We start from the raw sequence: 18,851 nt of genomic DNA, 5'->3' as shown, positions 1-18,851 counted from the left end.
GCATCAAAAAGAATAAAATATTTAGGATTAAATTTGATAAAGAAAGTAAAGACATATATCCTATGTTTAGAACTGGAAGACTTAGAGATCAAGCCAGTCAATCCTAAAGGAAATCAACCCTAAATATTCATTGGAAGGACTGGTGTTGAAGCTCCAATAGTTTGGCCACCTGATGTGAAGAGGTGACTCATTAAAAAAGACCCTGATGCTGGGGAAAATTAAGGGCAGGAGGAGAAGGGGGTGACAGAGAATAAGATGATTGCATGGCATCACCGACTCAATGGACATGAGTTTGAGCAAACTCTGGGAGATAGTGAAGGACAGGGAAGCCTAGCATGCTGCAATCCATGGGGGTCACAAAAAGTGGGACACAACTTAGTGACTGAAGAACAACAAATGTTGTAAAGATGGCAATACCACCCAAATTAATCTACAGACTCGATATAATCCCTATCACAATCCAAGCTGGCTTCTTTGCAGGAAATGACAAACTGATCTTAAAATTCATGTGGAAATTCAAGGGATCCCCAAAGAACCAAATGGTCTTGAAAAAGAACAAAGCAGGAGGACACACATTTCTTGATTTGAAAACTGACTACAAAGCTATAGTTTCAAAACAGTGTTACTGGAATAATGATATTTAGAGATGTAACCCAATGGAATAGACTTGAGAGGCCAGAAATAAATCCATACATGTACGGTCAATTAATTTTCATCAGTGGTGTCAAAATCATTCAATGGGGAAAGAACAATCACTTCAACAACTGGTGCTGGGGCCACATGAATGTGCACAAGTGAAAGAATGAACTTGAATGTCTACCTCACACATACAAAATTAATATTGGGATGGCCAAAAAATTCATAGAAGAAAGCATAGATGTAAATCTTTGTATCCTTGTATCAGATAACTGATTTATAAATATGATGCCAAAACCAGAAGCAAAAAAAAAAAAGAGAGAAAATAATAGGACTTCATCAAAATTAGAAACTTCCGTGCATGAAAGTATCAAGAAAGTAAAAAGACAACATACAAAGTGAGAGAAAATATTTGCAAGTCATATATCTGATGGGGTAGTATCCAGAATACAGAAAGAGTTCTCACAACTCAACATCAAAATGATAAATAACCCAATTAAAACATAGGGAAATGGAGAGGCTGTTAACACCAGGTTTCTTTTTGAGGTGATGAAAAAGTTCTGTGTTAGATGGTGGTGATGGTGGCACCACATACTGAAAACCACTGACTTGTACACTTCAAAAAGGTGAGTGTTACAGTGTGGGAATTATACCTCAATTTTTGTAGACATTGAGAGAAATATCAGTAGACACAGCTAACAGAGATGACAGTGGTAACTTCTAGGGAGCTCCACTGGCTCTACAAAGAGAGTGAGCTGATAACTACTGCTTTTTCTTGTATCTCTTAGTATGTTTGGTATTCAATGCTATAAATATTTATTACTTTGATTTTTAAAAACTTATTTTAAAAACCACTGCATCTCAAAAAAAAAAAAAAATCACCGCATCTCAAGCCCATTAAGGTCTCAGTGGAGTCTGAGAATGGAAGGAAAACACATCATTAGTGAATTATGCAATCCTCTTCAAAAAACATGACTTTTTACTTTTGGATAGGAAGGGAGTGGAATCTTGTCTGAACTCTATTTTCTTGAATTAAGACACAGGAAAGCTTTGGGGAAAGGAAGCACAGAAATAGAGGTGACATTAGTTAACTTTAAGTCAATGAAAATCTAATAGCAAGGGGAAATTTAAATGAGTCAAGAGCTTCTTATTTATAAAATTGGTTTAAATGGTTATGCTTGAAAATGAGGTTGGAAAAAGGGAGCCACTGGACTTCCCTGGTGGTCTAGGAGTTAAGAATCCACCTTCCAATGCCAGGAGAATGGGTTTGATACCTTCTCTGGGAGGATTTCACATGCCATGGGGCAACAAAACCCGTTAGCCACAACTACTGAGCCCGCAGTCTGAAATGAGAGAAGCTACCGCAACAAAGAGTAACCCCTACTCACCACAACTAGAGAAAGGCTGAGAGAAGCAGCAAAGAAGCAGGGGAACCAAAAACAAATAAGTAAATGTTTTAAAGGGAGCCATTAAGTTATAAAATACCTTCAATTTCCAAATGAAGACAAGAATAAAGCTATCAGAAATAAAGTACTTACCAAACACTCTAGATCAGTGTGACTCAAACTAATGGCTTGTGTAAAATACAATAAAAATGAATAAATAGAAAAATGAAATTAAGAAACGAATACATTCAAGCTACAAAGCCAAATTTTCATTATTAGATTTAACAGACATTGGGCTGCCTCAGTGGCTCAGTGGTAAAGAATCCACCTGCAATGCAGGAGACACAGGAGATGAGAGTTCCATCCCTGGGTCAGGAAGATCCCCTGGAGGAGGGCATGGCAACCCACTCCAGTATTCTTGCCTGGAGAATCCCATGGACAGAGAAGGCTGGTGGGCTACAGTCCATAGCGTTGCCAAGCGTTGGACACGACTGAGGTGACTTAGCGAACACACACACACACATACGCCTATATACATTAGAGACTGGGCCCAGCCTACTGTGTATACTTACATAGCAAAGGGTAGAAAATATCTAGGGACTTCGCTGGTGGTCCAGTGGTTAGAATGCCACACTTCTACTCCAGGGAACAGGGGTTCCAACTCTGGTCAGGGAACTAAGATTCCTTAATTTGCATAGTGCAACCAAAAAAAAAAAATCAAAAAAGATAGAGGCCAGACTTTATATTCATTAACATTAAGGGCTAAGAGAAAAGGGACATAAAGGGGGAAATTTTTACCTTAGTTCATTCATTCATTCACTCATGATTTATTTGAAAATCATGTACCAAGGACCAATTATGTTCCAGGTGGGAAGAAAACAATGACAGATAATAAGCAAGTAGTCAAAGAACTTGAAAAGAAAGGAAGGAAAATAGGAAATTGGCAGGGAGAAGGGAGAGAGGGAAGGTGTAGGGAGGGGGAATGAAAGCAAATTCCAGCACAACTGATAGTGAAATATTTTGTGCTGTCTATTAGACGGTGGGTGCTAAATGGCTTCAGTTGTGTCCGACTCTGACTCTGTGAACCCGTAGCCGGCCAGGCTCCTCTGTCCATGGGATTCTCCAGGCAAGAATACTGGAGTGGGTAGCCAATCCCTTCTCCAGGGGATCTTCCTGACTCAGGGATCGAACCCGAGTCTCTGGCGCTGCAGGGGGATTCTTTACCATCTGAGCCACTAGGGAAGCCCAGTATACGGAAGCAAAGGAATACCTGCCCCCACCCACCAGGAGGTGGAAGAGACAAGGAAGCATTCTTGCCTAGGACCTCCAGAGTAGAATGGTCTTGGTTTTGGACTTCTGACTTCAGAACTGTAAGATAATAAATTTCTGTTGTTTTAAGTCACCAAGTGTGTGATAATTTGTTACAATAGCCACAGGAAATTAATACACCTTGATTACAGTAAAGTTAAAATACCAAAACTTAGAATACTATAAAATTGAATGAGAATTCTTCAATGCCTCTTAATTGAGGAATGAGCAGGTTAAGTTCATATTGACTAGCATTTATAGACAATTTACTATAAGCACTTTAATGTATTAGCTCATTTAAGTCTTACAACAATGCTCTGAAGTAATTACTATCCCTTCTTAGTATTTGGAAACAAAAAAGTCCAGGTACAGAGGTTTAAGTAACTTGGCCAATGTCACCCAGCCATGAAAGGGCCAATAAATGGTTGTTGCTGTTGTTGTTCAGTCACTAAGTTGTGTCTAACTCTTTGCAACTCCATGGAATGTAGCCCTCAGGCTCCTGTGTCCATGGGATTCTCCAGGCAAGAATACTGGAATGGGTTGCCATTTCTTCCTCCATGGGATCTTCCCAACCCAGGGATGGAACCATGTCTCCTGCATTTCCTGCGTTGGTAGGCAGATTCTCTGTCCATTAGAATTCCCCGACCTCATTCTTGTGTTGGGAAACTCCTCCCCAATTGCATATGGTCCTGATGTAGCTGTAAATTCAGTCCCACAGGGAAAACCATGAGATCTATACCTGCCAAAGTTCCCAGTACCCCCAGGCTCAGTGATGACTGAGGGGTGTTGCAGACATAGGATCCAAAAAAGATCAAGGAGAGTCCACTCTAAGATGGTTTTACCAATACTGGGAAGAGAAACTAGTTTTCTTGGAGGTGCGAGGCTGGAAAGTATAGCTGTCAGTGATCCTCTTCCTCACCATTTGGGGAGAATTTGTAGAATAAAGCTAAGTAGAGCTGGGAGAGGGAGACAGAGCCCTGACCACCTCCTGTGAGTCCTGTTTTCAGCTTTTCTGAAGCCAGAGCCACTTTTGACTCTCTGGTTTTATCAATCCACTAATCTCTTTTAGCTAAAGCTAGTTTTGCTTGAAAACAAAAATAGCCCTAATACAAAGCCCAAGTTCAGCTTGAAATGTGGAGAAATGGGAAGGATGTTTATGAACATTAAAAATAATCTGAACGCTTCTCGTCCTTTTGGCTAAGATCAAGTGTAAAAATAATCTGAAATTTCTTTCTGATGACTGGAGAGTTTGTCACTGATCTCAAAACAATTCTCTCCACTAAAATCCCATATGTATTTTAAATAGGAAATATGCGTGTGTGCTCAGTCATGTCTGATGCTTTACGATCCCATGGACAGTAGCCCGCCAGGCTGTCCATGGAATTTTCCAGGCAAGAATACTGGAGTGGGTTGCCATTTCCTACTTTCGGATATCTTTCCAACCCAGGGATCAAATCTGCATCTCCTGCCTCAGCAGGCAACTCTTTACCACCTCGCCACCTGGGAAGCCCAAACAGGAAGTGTATTTCCTCTTAATATTCAGTTATCAGTTTATATATCTTCCTCTGTTTCTGCAATAGAATTACAGTTTGTACATTTTCCTGTTGTTCCCTTGCTGTGTTATTCTCCCAGACAAGTATTTACACTTCTGATACTAAATTACAGCTGAAAATTTGTCTTCTGTCCTCCTGGAAAAGAGAAATAACATTGCTCGTAACCTAAGAAACTTGGAAGTGAGTTAAACCAGTCATCCTCAAACCTGGCTGTGCCTCAGATTCATCTAGGAGAGCTTTATTCCCCTAAAGTATGAATTCTGGCTCCATTCCAAATCTGAGTTGATTGATTGAGTTGAATTGATTTAACACTCAGCAATGCTCTATGGGCTTCCCTGATGGCTCAGACGGTAAAGAATCCACCTGAAATGCAGGAGATCCCGGTTCGATCCCTGGAGAAGGAAATGGCAACCCACTCCAGTGTTCTTGCCTGGAGAATTCCATGGACAGAGGAGCCTGACGGGCTACCGTCCATGTGGTAACAGAGTCGGACACGATTGAACAACTAAGCACACGCACTGCTGTAGTGAATGAAGTTATAATTCTTTCTTAAAGAAACAAAGATATAAAACATGATCTCTTCTGTCACTGCCCGGCATCCATGAGCCTATGAAAATCTGTTCAGCTTTGTGACCAAGGAAGATTCAGCTACAGATATAATTCCAGGAACGTTGAAATGAGAATATACAGACATAGTTCTAGAAATATTCTAGAGCTTTGTTCTGTGATGCAATTGAGTTGCCTAGAAAGAGTTTGGTCCTCTTTGACACTTGCCTTTGGGTTTTTTTGTGGTGGGAGCAGAGTTGGGAATTCATTTTTCCTCACTACTTAGGCAATGCTCTCCTGAATATTCCATGCTATGCCCCAGAAATTACAGGGTTTCCCTCTCTGGCTGGGAGAATATAAACTCTTCTCGGCCTTTTCTCATCTCTTAGGGTTGCCCTTTTTCGGCACGGTTCTTTTCTCAGACTCAGATATGGTTTTCTCACAGGCTGACTTGCTGGCTGCCACCTGCAACCTGGAACTTACCGTTCCACACTGGAACTCTCTGCACACTGCTAGTTTCTCAGCGCTTGGACCTGACTAGTCACGCTGCGCCTCCCTTGCCTTCCAGCTTTGTCTCCTCACAGAGGAGGCGGCCGGGTTCCACCCAGTTCCCCTGCCCACAAGGCAGCCTGGAAGACCCTGTCCAGGCAGGAAGCTGTGCTACATGTAGGGTTCACCACAGCTGCTTCCTGTCTCTCAGGAGCACTGTCCTTCCTTGCCTGATAGCCCACGTTTGGGGAACTGTTACTTCATACATTTCAAACCCACAGTGGCTCAGTGGTAAAGAACCTGCCTGCCAATACAGGAGACATAAGAGACATGGGTTCAATCCCTGAGTCAGAAAGATCCCCTGGAGGAGGGCATGGCAATCCACTCCAGTATTCTTGTCTGGAGAATCCCATGGACAGAGGATCCTGGCAGGCTACAGTCCATGGGGTCACAAAAGAGTCAGACAAGACTGAAGAGACTTAGCACACATGCGTTTAGTCCTCTTCATTCTTTTCTGTTCTTTAACTTCTTTAAATTGGTCCTGCTTACTTTCTGATAGAAACAGAGAGTAGAAAATGAGTGGTTACTAGGGGCTGGAGGTGGGGGAAACAGGGAGATGTTGGTCAAAGAGTGCAAACTTCCAGTAAGATGAATAAATTCTGTTGTTGTTATTGTTCAGTCGCTCAGTCGTGTTCATCTCTTTGTAACCCCATGAACTGCTGCACACCAGGCTTCCCTGTCCATCACCAACTCCCAGAGTTTGCTCAAACTCATGTCCATTGAGTCAGTGATGCCATCCAGCAATCTCATCCTCTGTCGCCCCCTTCTCCTCCTGCCTTCAATCTTTCCCAGCATCAGGGTGTTTTCCAGTGAGTCGGCTCTTCTCATCAGGTGGCCAAACTATTGGAGCTTCAGCTTCAGCATCAGTCCTTCCCAGTGAATATTCAGTGTTGATTTCCTTTAGGATTTACAGGTTTGATCTCCTTGCTGTCCAAGGGGCACTCAAGAGTCTTTTCTAGCACCACAGAATAAGTTCTGAGGGCCTAATATACAGTGAGGTAGGAGGAGAAGGGATGAGATGATTGCATGGCATCACAGACTCAATGGACAGGAGTTTGAGCAAACTCTGGGAGATGGTGAAGGACAGGGAAGCCTGGCATGCTGCAGTTCATGGGGTCTCAAAGAGTCGGACACGACTGAGTGGCTGAACAACAACATTGTAATAATACCATGTAATAGGGAATTCCTTGGTGGTCTAGTGTTCATAATTCCAGGCTTTCACTGCTGTGGCCTAGGTTCAGTCCCTGGTTGGGGAACTGAGATTCCATTAGCTGTGTGTCGAGGCTAAAAGAAAACCAAAACCAAAACCAAAAACCCCAAACCATATTATAAACTTAAAAGTTGCTAAGAAAGTACAACTTAAATGTTTTCATTACAAAAAAAAGAAATGGTAGCTATGTGAGGTGATTGGAAGTATTACCTGACCACACTGAGGTAATAATTTCACAATATGTAAATATATAAAATCACCACATTGTATACTTATTTGGCCACACCGTGTGGAAGGCAGGGTCTCAGTTCCTTGACCAGAGATGAGAGCCAAACCCCCTGCAGTGGAAGTGAGGAGTCTTAAGCACTGGGCCACCAGGGAAGTCCACACTGTACACTTGAAATTAATACAGTTGTATGTCAATTACATACCTTGCCTGGAGAATCCCAGGGACAGCAGAGCCTGGTGGGCTGCCGTCTATGGGGTCGCACAGAGTCGGGCACGGCTGAAGCGACTCAGCAGCAGCAGCATGTCAATTATATCACAAACGCTGGAAAAAATTAAATTAAAAAATACAGTTCTTTCTCTCCATTTCTGCAGCACATTTCAGGAAGGTTCTGCTGTACCTTAGACACATGCTTACACATGGGAAGGCATTTTAGCTTTTTTTTTTTGGGTCAGGTCCCAAGGTGAAAGTGCCCAGTCCTAACCACTGGACCACCAGGGAATTCCCAGCATTTTAGCGCTTTATTTCCCAATAAATGGGAATGGGTCAGGCCATCTTTACAGGCTCTAAAATTTCACAGGGGTCAAGGGAGCCAAAATATTTGGCATTATCCACCCAGATGTCTCCATCCCAAGTGTCAGAGTCTCAAATTATCCCAGCTGGGGCGTAAGAAACCTCTCTCAGCTGAGCATTCAAATATCCTTGAAACTGAAGGCTATTTCACATTTGAACTTTGGTCTCCAGCTTTTCCTTCTCTCCCACTGCAGGAAATAAGATATTCCTTGGCAGTTAACAAAGAGGCCCTCTGGTGTTCAGACACATTTTTCCATTGTGTGTTAACTGCCCTCAATTTTGCATTATCTTTCTATTGGGGGTGCTATGGACTGAACTGTGTTCCCCTTCTCACCCAATCCCCAATTCACATGTTAAAGTCCTAAATCCCAATGCGCTAATATTGGGTACAGAAATAATTAGGTTTTGGAGGCTTCGAAGGAGGCTCAGGGGTAAAGAATATGCCTGAGGCAGAAAGGCAGATTTGATCCCTGGGTTGGGAAGATCCCCTGGAGAAGGAAAGGCCACCCACTCCAGTATTCTTGCCTAGCCGTGGACTGGACAGAGGACTCTGGTGGGCTATCATCCATGGGATCGCAACAACAACAAAGAAGAGGAACAGTGTGTGACTTCTTGCGTCTCTCTGTAAGTGCATGAAGAAGAGGTCATGGGAGCAGAGAGATGGCAGCTGCCTATCAGAAGAGGCTTCAGATACTTTGCCAACAGCTTGATCTTGGAGTTCCCAGCCTCCACACTGTGAGAAATCATTTCCTGTTGTTTCGGCCACTCATCAATGGGATTTTGCTATGGTGGCCCAAACAGACCAACAGTGGTCAACAAAATTAACAAACCAGCCAATTCCATTGTTCTCTCATAGTTTCCAAAGGCATGAACCATTGTACTGTCCAAGACAGTCTCCTCCAATGGAACATTCTTCCAAGTCATCACCTCATTGTCAAGGTGACAGTGAGTGATGAGGTCTCAAAACTCCATCTTATCACCTTTTTGACAACACCCAGTGCCAGCTGTGTTGATTCGGGTTGTCAAGGAAGCAGACACTGATTTAGGAGCATGAGAAGTTTGTTGTGTGATGTTTGTGGAAGATAAAAGGTGGATGTGGCTGGAAAAACCAAACTATGATGCAGATATGAAACCTGTGAAGGGAACAAGGGGAGGAAGCAAATTTGGATATGGACAGATGCAGATGCAGATCTCCCCTAAAGGGAAGATCTAGAGCAAGTATTACCTGTTTGGAGAAGGTCCCACATTGGGCTGAAGGGGCCAGGCCTCCACAAGCTTAGTTATTGGCTGGACGATAGTTGGGAAAGGGGCTTCCCAGTTGACACTAGTGGTAAAGAACCCATTTGCCAATGCAGGAGATGTAAGAGACAAGGGTTCAATCCCTGGATGGGGAAGATCCCCTGGAGGAGAGCATGGCAACCCACTCCAGTATTCCTGCCTGGAATCCACAGGGTTGCAAAGAGTCAGACATGACTGAAGTGATTTAGCATGCATGCACACTTAAAAAGGGTGACTTTGGTTCCAAAACCAAAGCAGATTATCCCTGAAGGGCTTCAGTTAGGGGAAGGTACCAGCTAAGTGCACTGTCTGCAGCTGACCAGCAAGTTACTTCAGGAAGGGAGATGGGAGTGGTGCACCCTCACTGATACCATCACTGTTTGGTCATTCTGAAATATTTTTAGAGTGGAAAGTGTACATTCCAGCAGATTAGAAATTACATAACAATACATAGAATTTACTTATTCAAATAGAAACCAAAGGAATGACCATTTGGAACCAGCGGCAGCTCACCAAAAACAAGTTGCACCAGAAAATCAGCATCTCCTTTCTTTGATAAAACTATATAGAAATATGGCTTGAGAGGTGATAGTTTAATGCGTGCCAGAAAAGTATTAGTAGTTTAAATAACACACTGGGCTACAGATACTGTAGCCTGCTGTCCTTTGCTTGTTTTAAACATGGAAAAGATGTAGAACAGATGCTTTGAGGTGATATTGAAAAGGGAGGAGAGAGAATATGGTACAAGACGGAAAAAAAGCAAACAAAAAAACACAAGGCTCAACAAACAAGGCTCAAACCAAAAAGACACATAGCAGAACTAAACAAGGTGAAACTTTACATGAATAGTGACATACTTTGTTGTTGTTGTTTAGTTGCTAAGTCGTGTCTGACTCTTTTTGACCCCATGGGCTGTAGACCACCAGGCTCCTCTGTCCATGGGATTTTACAGGTAAGAAAACTGGAGTGGGTTGTCATTTCCTTCTCCAGGGCATCTTCCCAACCCAGAGATCGAACCTGCGTCTCCTGCATTGGCCGGCGGATTCTTAACCCCTGTGCTACCAGGGAAGCCCAAACAAGGTGAAAGTTTACTCAAATAAATAATGTACTTTACTTGGGACCAAACAATAAGATTAAGAAAAAAAAAACCCTACACAGATATAAGCAAAATGAAAAATATAGCTTTACCAATCAAAATCAAGTGTGATGTGGCTGCCAGAAAAACTGAATTCAACCACAGGTATTATTAAAAGGAGTGTCTAAACCAGTGCTTCTCAAACATGTTCTAAACAGCAAACCCTTTCTCCTAATGCAAACATATGCAGACCATCAACGTGAAACATATTCAAATATGTCCCTGAGGTAATTCCAAGGAATTCCTAGAGCTGTGAGAAACAGCTTGAAAAATCTTTGACCTAAACTGGAGAGTAAATTCCATTCTCTTTTGTCCATTAGAGTATTTGAAGTAGTGACATCAATTCTGGTTATTGTTGCTTACTCTCTGAGTTGTGTCTGACTCTTTCGTGACCCCATGGACTGTAGCTCACCAGACTCCTCTGTCCATGGCATTCTCCAGGCAAGAATACTGGAGTGGGTTGCCATTTCCTCCTCCAGTGGTGGGGAGTGGTGTCAGATTCAGATTTAAATTCCAGCTCCATCACTTTTAAGCTGTGATTTTGAGCAAGTTGATGACAGTTAAATTTGTTCATGTTCTCATACCTATTTCAGGCCATTATCATTCTTAGTCTTTTATTACTGAAAGCATACTAATTCTGTTTAATCGAGGTAAGGTGTTCAATAAACTACAAATATTTAAAATGTAATGAGTTTATATATAGGCATACATACATATATATATACACACACACATATATGCACATCTGTGAAATCAAGGTAAGAGAAAGAACATATCCATCACCTCAATGTTTATTCACGCCTGTTCTCACCACTCTATATTTCCAGCAAACATGTATCTGATTTCTTTTTTGGCTGCGCGTCATGCGGGATATTTGTTTCCCAACCAGGGCTTGAACCCATGCTCCCTGAAGTGGAAGCACAGAGTCCTCACCACTGAACTGCCAGCGAAATCCCTGGTTTACTTTTTTTAATTGAAGTTTAGCTGATTTACCAACAGCATGTAAGTTTCAGGTATACAAAATAATAATTCAGTTTTTAAAGATCGTACTCCATTTATAGTTATTAAAAATATTGGCTATATTCCCTGTGCTGTACAATTGGTAGCTTATTTTATACATAGTAGCTTGCATCTCTTAATCCCCTATCCACATCTTGTTCCCCTTCCTCTTCCCTCTCCCCACTGGTAACCGAGTTTGTTCTCTGTATCTGCGAGTCCACTCCTTTCTGTTATATTCACTACTTCATGTCATTCTTCAGATTCCACATATGACAGCATATAGCACCCGTCTTCCTTTGACCCATTTCACTACGCATAAACCCTTCAAGTCAATCCATGTTGTAAATGGCAAATTTCCATCTTTTTATGGCAGAGTGGTATTTCATTGTAATACATGTGTACATACATATGTCTACATATAACATACACCACATCTTCTTTATCCATCCATCTCACCCCCAACTTCTTTCCCCTTTGGTAATCTTAAGTTTGTTTTCTATGTCTGTCTGTGCTGCTGCTAAGTCGCTTCAGTCGTGTCCGACTCTGTGCGACCCTATAGATGGCAGCCCTCCAGGCTCCCCCGTCCCTGGGATTCTCCAGGCAAGAGTACTGAAGTGGGTTGCCATTGCCTTCTCCATGTCTGTGAGTCTGATTCTATTTTGTAAATAAGTCCATTTGTATATTTTAAATACAAGTGCCATCATATGATATTTGTCTCTGTCTGACTTTACTTAGTATGATAATCTCTAGGTCCATCCATGTTGCTGCTAATGGCATTATTCCATTCTTTTTTATGGCTAACACCCCATTGTGTGTGGGTATACATATATATATATATGTATGTATATATACATACATATATATATATGCATGTATGTATATATACATATATCACATCATCTCTACCAGCCCATGAACACCTAGTTTGCTTCCATGTTTTGGCCACTGCAAACAGTGCTGCTATTAACACTGGGATGCATATTATCCCATCGAATTAGATTTTTCTCTGGATACATGCCCTGGATTGTACGGCAGTTCTATTTCTAAATTTCTAAGGATCCTCCACACAGTTCTCCAAAGTGACTGCACCAATTTACATTCCTATCAACAGTGTAGGAGGGTTCCATTTTCTCCACACCCTCTCCAGCCTTTACTTGTAGACTTTCTGATGGCCATTCTGACTACTGTAGGGTGACCAATCATGAGTTTTGATTTGCATCTCTCTGATAATAAGCAACGTTGAGCACCTTTTCTTAATCAATTGCTTTCAACAATTTATGTCATAGTTAAGAAATCTTTGCCAAATTCAAGATCTCAGATTTTCTCATTTTCTTAAAGAAATTTCAGTTTTTACTCTTAATTTAGGTCTATGATTCATTTGGGGTTAATGTTTGCATATGGTGTGAGGTACGGTTTTTATTCTTTACAAGTGGTTCTTCAAATGCACTAGTACCACGTGTTGAATAGATTAATCTTTCCCCCTAGAAGTGCCTTGGCATTTCTTTTGAAAATTAATCGACCTTACCTTTGGACTCTCTGCTGTGTTACACTGATGTATATATTTATGCCAATGCTTTATAATGAGTTCACGTCAGGGTCATCTGTTGTCTGCGTTACAATTAAGCCTCCTGTTGAAACCCTTCCAACCCATGGCCAAGGTAACTTTTCTGAAGTGCAAATCTAATTCTGTCAGTCACTACTGCCCATAAGATAAAATTAAAACTCTATAACCTGGTCTTTCATGTTCTAGCTTTAGTTTTATCTCATATTTTCCCTCATTCAAATTTCATGCTACACAGTTCCCTCTCACCCTTGGTTTTCGTATTTGCTGTGTGCTTTATCTCAGATGCCTGGCAAGTACTCTTCAGTTGCCCTGGAATTCTTTCCAGACTCCCTTAGTCAGCTTTGATTATCCCTTTTTTAAAAAATTAATTTTTACTGGGAGTATAGTTGACTTACGGTGTCAAGTTAGTTTCTGATGTTTCACAGCAAAGTGAATCAATTATACACATATATCTACTCTTTCAGATTCTGTCCTGTGTAAGTCATTATAGAGTATTGAGTAGAGTTCCCTGTGTTACACAGTAGGTTCTTGTTGTTCAGTTGCTAAGTCGTGTCCAACTCTTTGCGACCCCATGGACTGCAGCATGCCAGGCTTCCCTGTCCATCACCAACTCCTGGAGCTTGCTCAAACTCATGTCCATTAAGTTAGTGATGCCATCCAACCATCTCATTCTCTGTCACCCCCTTCTCCTCCTGCCTTCAATCTTTCCCAGCATTAGGGTCTTTTCCAATGAGTTGGTTCTTCACATCAGGTGGCCAAAGTATTGGAGATTCAGCAACAGTCCTTCCAATGAATATTCAGGGTTGATTTCCTTTAGGATGGACTGGTTTGAGTAGGTTCTTATTAGTTATCTATTTTATGATTGGGCCTGCTTTGATGCTCACTCCGCATCCTCTTATTACCCTATGACACCCCTGTCCTTCCCTCCCTGCCAGATCATAACCTCCTGGGGACCCAGCACGGACTCAATATCTGAACGTGTATAAAGCTGAACAAGACAGGTTCTTGTTCTTCAGAAGCTAGCAACATGGGGTGGCATGCAGAGCAGTGAACCACATCAGATGGTGTCACTCCCCACCCCACACTTCCAATGCTTTCTAGGTCTGTTTTTTCTGCTGGTTTTTTACCCTGGTGTCTTGTTTCCCAGGTAATCTTTGTGTACAGATCATTGAATTGAAATGAATCACTTGCAGGAATAACTTGAGGCTTTCTCCAGAGAGGACTTCCAATTGCTTTTGATCTCCTCGGGAGGACACAGCCAGTCAGGGACTTCATCTTAATATAGATCCACAGTCTGACATTCCCCAAACCACTCCAGGGTGCAAGTTTGAATCAGGCCTGTTTTCCCAAGTGATCCTTCCTCTGGGAGTCGAGTTCTACTGGGCTCTGGCTTTAAGTTAGTTTTGACGGGTGGGATGTTGGCAGAGTAGCTTAGACTCATTTGGGGATGTTCTGGACTTTGCTAGGCAAACATCCCTGTGATGTTGCCCAAACAGGGGCTCAGTTTCCTAATTTCCTCCCAACTGGCAAATGCCCTGAGAACAATGGCAACTTTGCCTGCTAGGCCCATCTGTTTAGTGGAAGCCATGAAAAATCAATTTCAGTCTTACCCTGATTCATGAAGTCCTACATCATTTGGTCTTTGACTTCTGCTCCCCCGTCTCTGAACCAGCCACATCATCCTTTGGGTTGACTTTCAGACAAGTCCTGTCCTAGAGCTTCTGTACTTGAAACCTTTGTACTTGCCTAGAATCCATCCATCAAGTTTGTATTTTTCAAGCCATGACATAACTTGTTCCTCTGATTGTCAGAAACTACCATTTATCTGTGGGCCCAGGTGGCTCAGTGGTAAAGAATCAGCCTGCCAATGCAGGAGATGCAGGTTTGGCCCCTGGGTCAGGAAGATCCCCTGGAGAAGGAGATGGCAACTCACTCCAGTATTCTTGCCTGGGAAATCCCATGGACAGAGGAGCCTGGCAGGCTGCAGTCCATGGGGTTGCAGAGTCAAGAGAAGACTGAGCACACACATGCATGCATACCATTTATCTGTACACCTTCACATTCAGCACTTTGGTATTATCTATCTTCCTTATTAGAGGCCCTTGGAAGATATATACTTTTGCTTACCTGCCATCCTTCTTGGTATAGGATAGGTCATCACTAAGTATTTGCTTAATGCCCATTCTTATCCTTAACGACTGTTAGGCTTACTTTTATGATCTCAGAGTTCCACAGATATATTTAGTTTAAAATAATCATATTCTTAATTTGTGAACATATTCAAGCAATTTATCTCAGAGATAAGACATTTTACAAAAAAAAGCAAAACCAATTAAGAATGACTCATGATTTACTTTAAAGCAATTTTTTTCAAACTCTCTGGGACAGGAAGGGTAGGGTGTTCTAACATTTCACACAGATGGTGGTTTGCTTTAGATTTGTTCCAAAATTGCTAGTGCCTATGTATGTTTCCTTGAAAAAGCTGGGACAAAAATACAAGTACAATCAGGTTAATTCAACTAACATTTATTAAAAGCTTTTGTGATAGGTACTGTGTGCCACAGTGCTGGGTACACAAACACAAGTGAGACATCGTCCCAGTGGAAAGCGTTCAGGATAGAAGGCTGGTAGGACAGCCTTCTAAAAGGGAAGGACAAAGATGATAACCTTATAACTACATTTGTAGTGGACCTTGCAAGTAGAAAAGCAGATAATCAACATTCCAGCAACAGAGAAGAACATTAAAGAATACAATAGTCTTTTTGTGCTGTTATCTATGGAACAAGGTGTGCAGGGGGCTGAAGAGCAGCCTGAGAACAGGGCCAGGCAATGAAAAGTCATAACAAAGGGACTGGAGAAAAGGAGGAAATATCAGAGATGGTTTAAAAAGACAGGCTCAACAGGACTCGATGATGAAAATGTCAGAGAGGACTGGTAAATAGTGTTAGATTCCTCATTTGTATAATGAGGTTGGATAGGAATGCAATTAACTATAACAGAAAAGAGAAACAGACATTTGGGAGGTTGAAAGTAGATAAGAGATTTTTAATGTTAAGCTGGATACCTCTTCTGTAGGACAATCATCCATATTAGGGTCTTGCATGATGACATGTATTTACCTACATTAAGCACTTGAAGGTCAAGTACATGTATGAAAGGTATTTTCTGCCTTACTTTCTTAATTTCAGCTTTCCTTATTTGACATTTTTATTCAGTTAATTTTTAATTTTGCCATGTGTTACATTAGGTGAAAAGTACTATGGAATATAGGGAGGATTTCAGTAAGACCACTTATCCACATAGCTTAAACTAGTGGAGAAAAGTCATCCCTTCTGTGAGAGGTATAAATTATCTTAAGGATCATAACAAAGGGATAGAGAGAGCCATCAAAGTACAAAGAAAGACAAACCTTGCATTTATCTAATCAGCTACTCATCTAGTTGTTTAGGGCTGTAGAAACAGCTTGCTGAGATAAAAGAGCTTTATGGTAGCATGGCTGCCCCATTGGAGGAGTACGGTGTTCCTGGGCAAGCAGAACCCCCATGAAAAGAAAACGTAAGACTAGCAGAAGGGCACACTGCATTTCTTCCTGCCAGGAATATCTGAGATGTGGAGATATTCCCTTCTGCTTATTTCTTTCTCTCTTCTCAGAGCTTCAGGAGCCCCTCAGTTATGTAAGTTAGTTGATCTGTCTGTATACTTAGGAAAGCATCTGCAAGTTCATTACAGCATGTCCAGCCTGAAGTTCAGGAGCACCAGACTCATGATTAACTCGAAGCAAGTGGTCTGGTCTCAATTTCCATCTTTTCTGAAAATGCCCAGTCTTTAACCAGGACTTAATTAATTGAAGCATGAAGAATCATTAAAATATACTAGGCTATACTAATAAGCAAAAGATGATCTTTAAATAAACAAACAAAAGTGCTTTAGTGACTATCTTCATTCTGTTGTATTCATTTTCGAAATGGACACGCTACTATCTCCATAATCTTTTAAAGATCACAGTCTTTTGCAAAAGGGAACTACTGTGTAAATTTTCACATTATTATAAACTACAAAAAGTTTTAATATCTATCCAATTTAGCATTGAAGTCTACAAAAAAAGAAATCAATGACAACTGCTTTATTATTAAAAGTTACTGAGTTCCATAAAGCACACAATGTAGTTTATATTCAACTAACAAAAGTTTCATACATGTATTTAAAAATATATAATATATAGATTTATCTGTCAACATTTATATTCTATTTAAAAAGCAGTAGCTTTACATATTTTACAACTTGATTTTATAAAATATATACATCCACCCTATGCAAATCTTCCAGCATGAGCTTTCATTCCTATTAATAAAATGCACAATTTGTATTTCTGAATATTAAGAGAAAAATGGTACCAACTAAAAATAAAAAATTCATTATAACTTGAACATGCATCTAACTCTTGGCTACTAGATAACTGATCTAATAATCTATTCAAATAACTGTGTTACCTTGAGCATGACAATCAATTTGCATTATGTAAACAATCTGCAGTTAACTATGAAGAGACCTGCATTTCTAGGTATCTGAAACAATCTACCAAACTCTTTATTTGCCGTTTCAGGTTTTTAATTAGAGAGGCAGGATTCTTCAATTATTTGATGTGCCATGAAATCTGACAAGTCACACCTGACAAGCCAAAGCCCTCTGAGTTTTGAAACCACACTTCTGCCTTTGAGAAAACAGCTCTGAGAATTACTGTAGGAGCAGTTTTCTCAAAACCCCTGATGATGTGTATACCAAGAAATAGAACAAAAACTGCTCCTTTCCCCAATTAACTGCATTCAACTTGCAAAACTCGAGTTCTGGTATGTGAGGATGTACTGATGTCTATTCAGACATTCCTGTCACATAGTCAAAATAGCTTCAGATATCACACTGTTTTATTAACAAAAATTTTTTTATAAAAGATATTTATGTAATAATTTTTGAGATTCATCCCCAAATAAAAGTTGCAATACTAACATTAGAGAATGAAATTAAAAAAAAAATCCTAAATTATCAGGAGCATAGTCAGAACTAGAATTTCAACTTGAAGGATAGAGATCTAAGTTTGAAGTACAAATTTAGATTCCATGGACCTCTAGTGATAAGGGTGTATGTAAGTCTGTCTTTAATTTATGCTGAGAAGATAAATATCTCCTACAAATTATTTTAAAAAAATAGTTCCATCCAAATCTCAAAAATGATTTTAGAAACTTAAAAGGAAAAACGTGTTCATTAAAATAAGTAATTTAATTCATTAGGGCAATAATTAGTCTTTGAGGGACTTCCCTGGTGTTCCAGTGCTTAAGACTTTACCTTCCAATTGGGACTGTGAGTTAGATCCCTGGTTGCAGAACTAAGATCTCACAGGCCTCAGGGCCAAAAAAATAAAAAAACATAAAATGGAAGCAGTATTGTGACCAATTCAAAACAGACTTTAAAAATGGTTCATATCAAAAACAAAACAAAATCTTAAAAAAAAAAAGGCTTTGAGAGAGTCACATCCAGAAAGTAAACAAAATTCCCTCAATATCAGTATTTAAGAACTAAATTATAGCTAACCGGTAGCGTATTTATCAAGCAATTATTCAACAAGTTTAGCTATCTACTGATGGACTAAAATTATTTACCAGAAATTTTTGTAGGATGGAGTCTTATTAAAACTTTTTTTGGATATAATTTTAATAACCCTCCTCTGGATTTCCTATCCTCAAGAATGGGAAAGGGGGAGTAAAGAGGAAGGGAGGAAGGAAGGGAGGGAAGAGAGGAGAAAAACTGAGTGGTGAGATGAAAACGTAGAAAAATAAAGGAAGAACAAAAACAAAGACTACAAAGAGGACTAGGGCCAGGAGGTGTGGATTAAAG

At 40.6% G+C, this 18,851-nt stretch overlaps 2 protein-coding genes across 5 annotated transcripts in view; both read right to left on the bottom strand.

Annotated features, from left to right (window-relative positions):
- The window catches only part of STAU2 (staufen double-stranded RNA binding protein 2), a 333,314-nt gene extending 325,577 nt beyond the window's left edge, over window positions 1–7,737 (bottom strand). Inside the window, exon 1 of the mRNA XM_081501630.1 lies at window positions 7,619–7,737. The gene's annotated coding sequence lies outside the window, so the exon portion shown is untranslated. The remainder of the gene's footprint in view (window positions 1–7,618) is intronic.
- The window catches only part of UBE2W (ubiquitin conjugating enzyme E2 W), a 122,692-nt gene that overhangs the window by 16,940 nt on the left and 86,901 nt on the right, over window positions 1–18,851 (bottom strand). For 3 of the 4 annotated variants that reach the window (XR_014057014.1, XR_014057013.1, XR_014057016.1), the window contains one exon: window positions 7,619–7,737. The gene's annotated coding sequence lies outside the window, so the exon portion shown is untranslated. Of the gene's footprint in view, window positions 1–2,593; window positions 2,706–3,338; window positions 3,390–7,618; window positions 7,738–18,851 lie in introns of all 4 variants that reach the window. The other variant, XR_014057015.1, reaches the window with a different exon arrangement.

Source organism: Giraffa tippelskirchi, chromosome 6, assembly GCF_054371585.1.
Source record: "Giraffa tippelskirchi isolate mGirTip1 chromosome 6, T2T-mGirTip1v1.2.pri, whole genome shotgun sequence".
Taxonomy (NCBI): Eukaryota; Metazoa; Chordata; class Mammalia; order Artiodactyla; family Giraffidae; genus Giraffa; species Giraffa tippelskirchi.
This window is presented reverse-complemented; position numbering and strand designations above follow the sequence as displayed.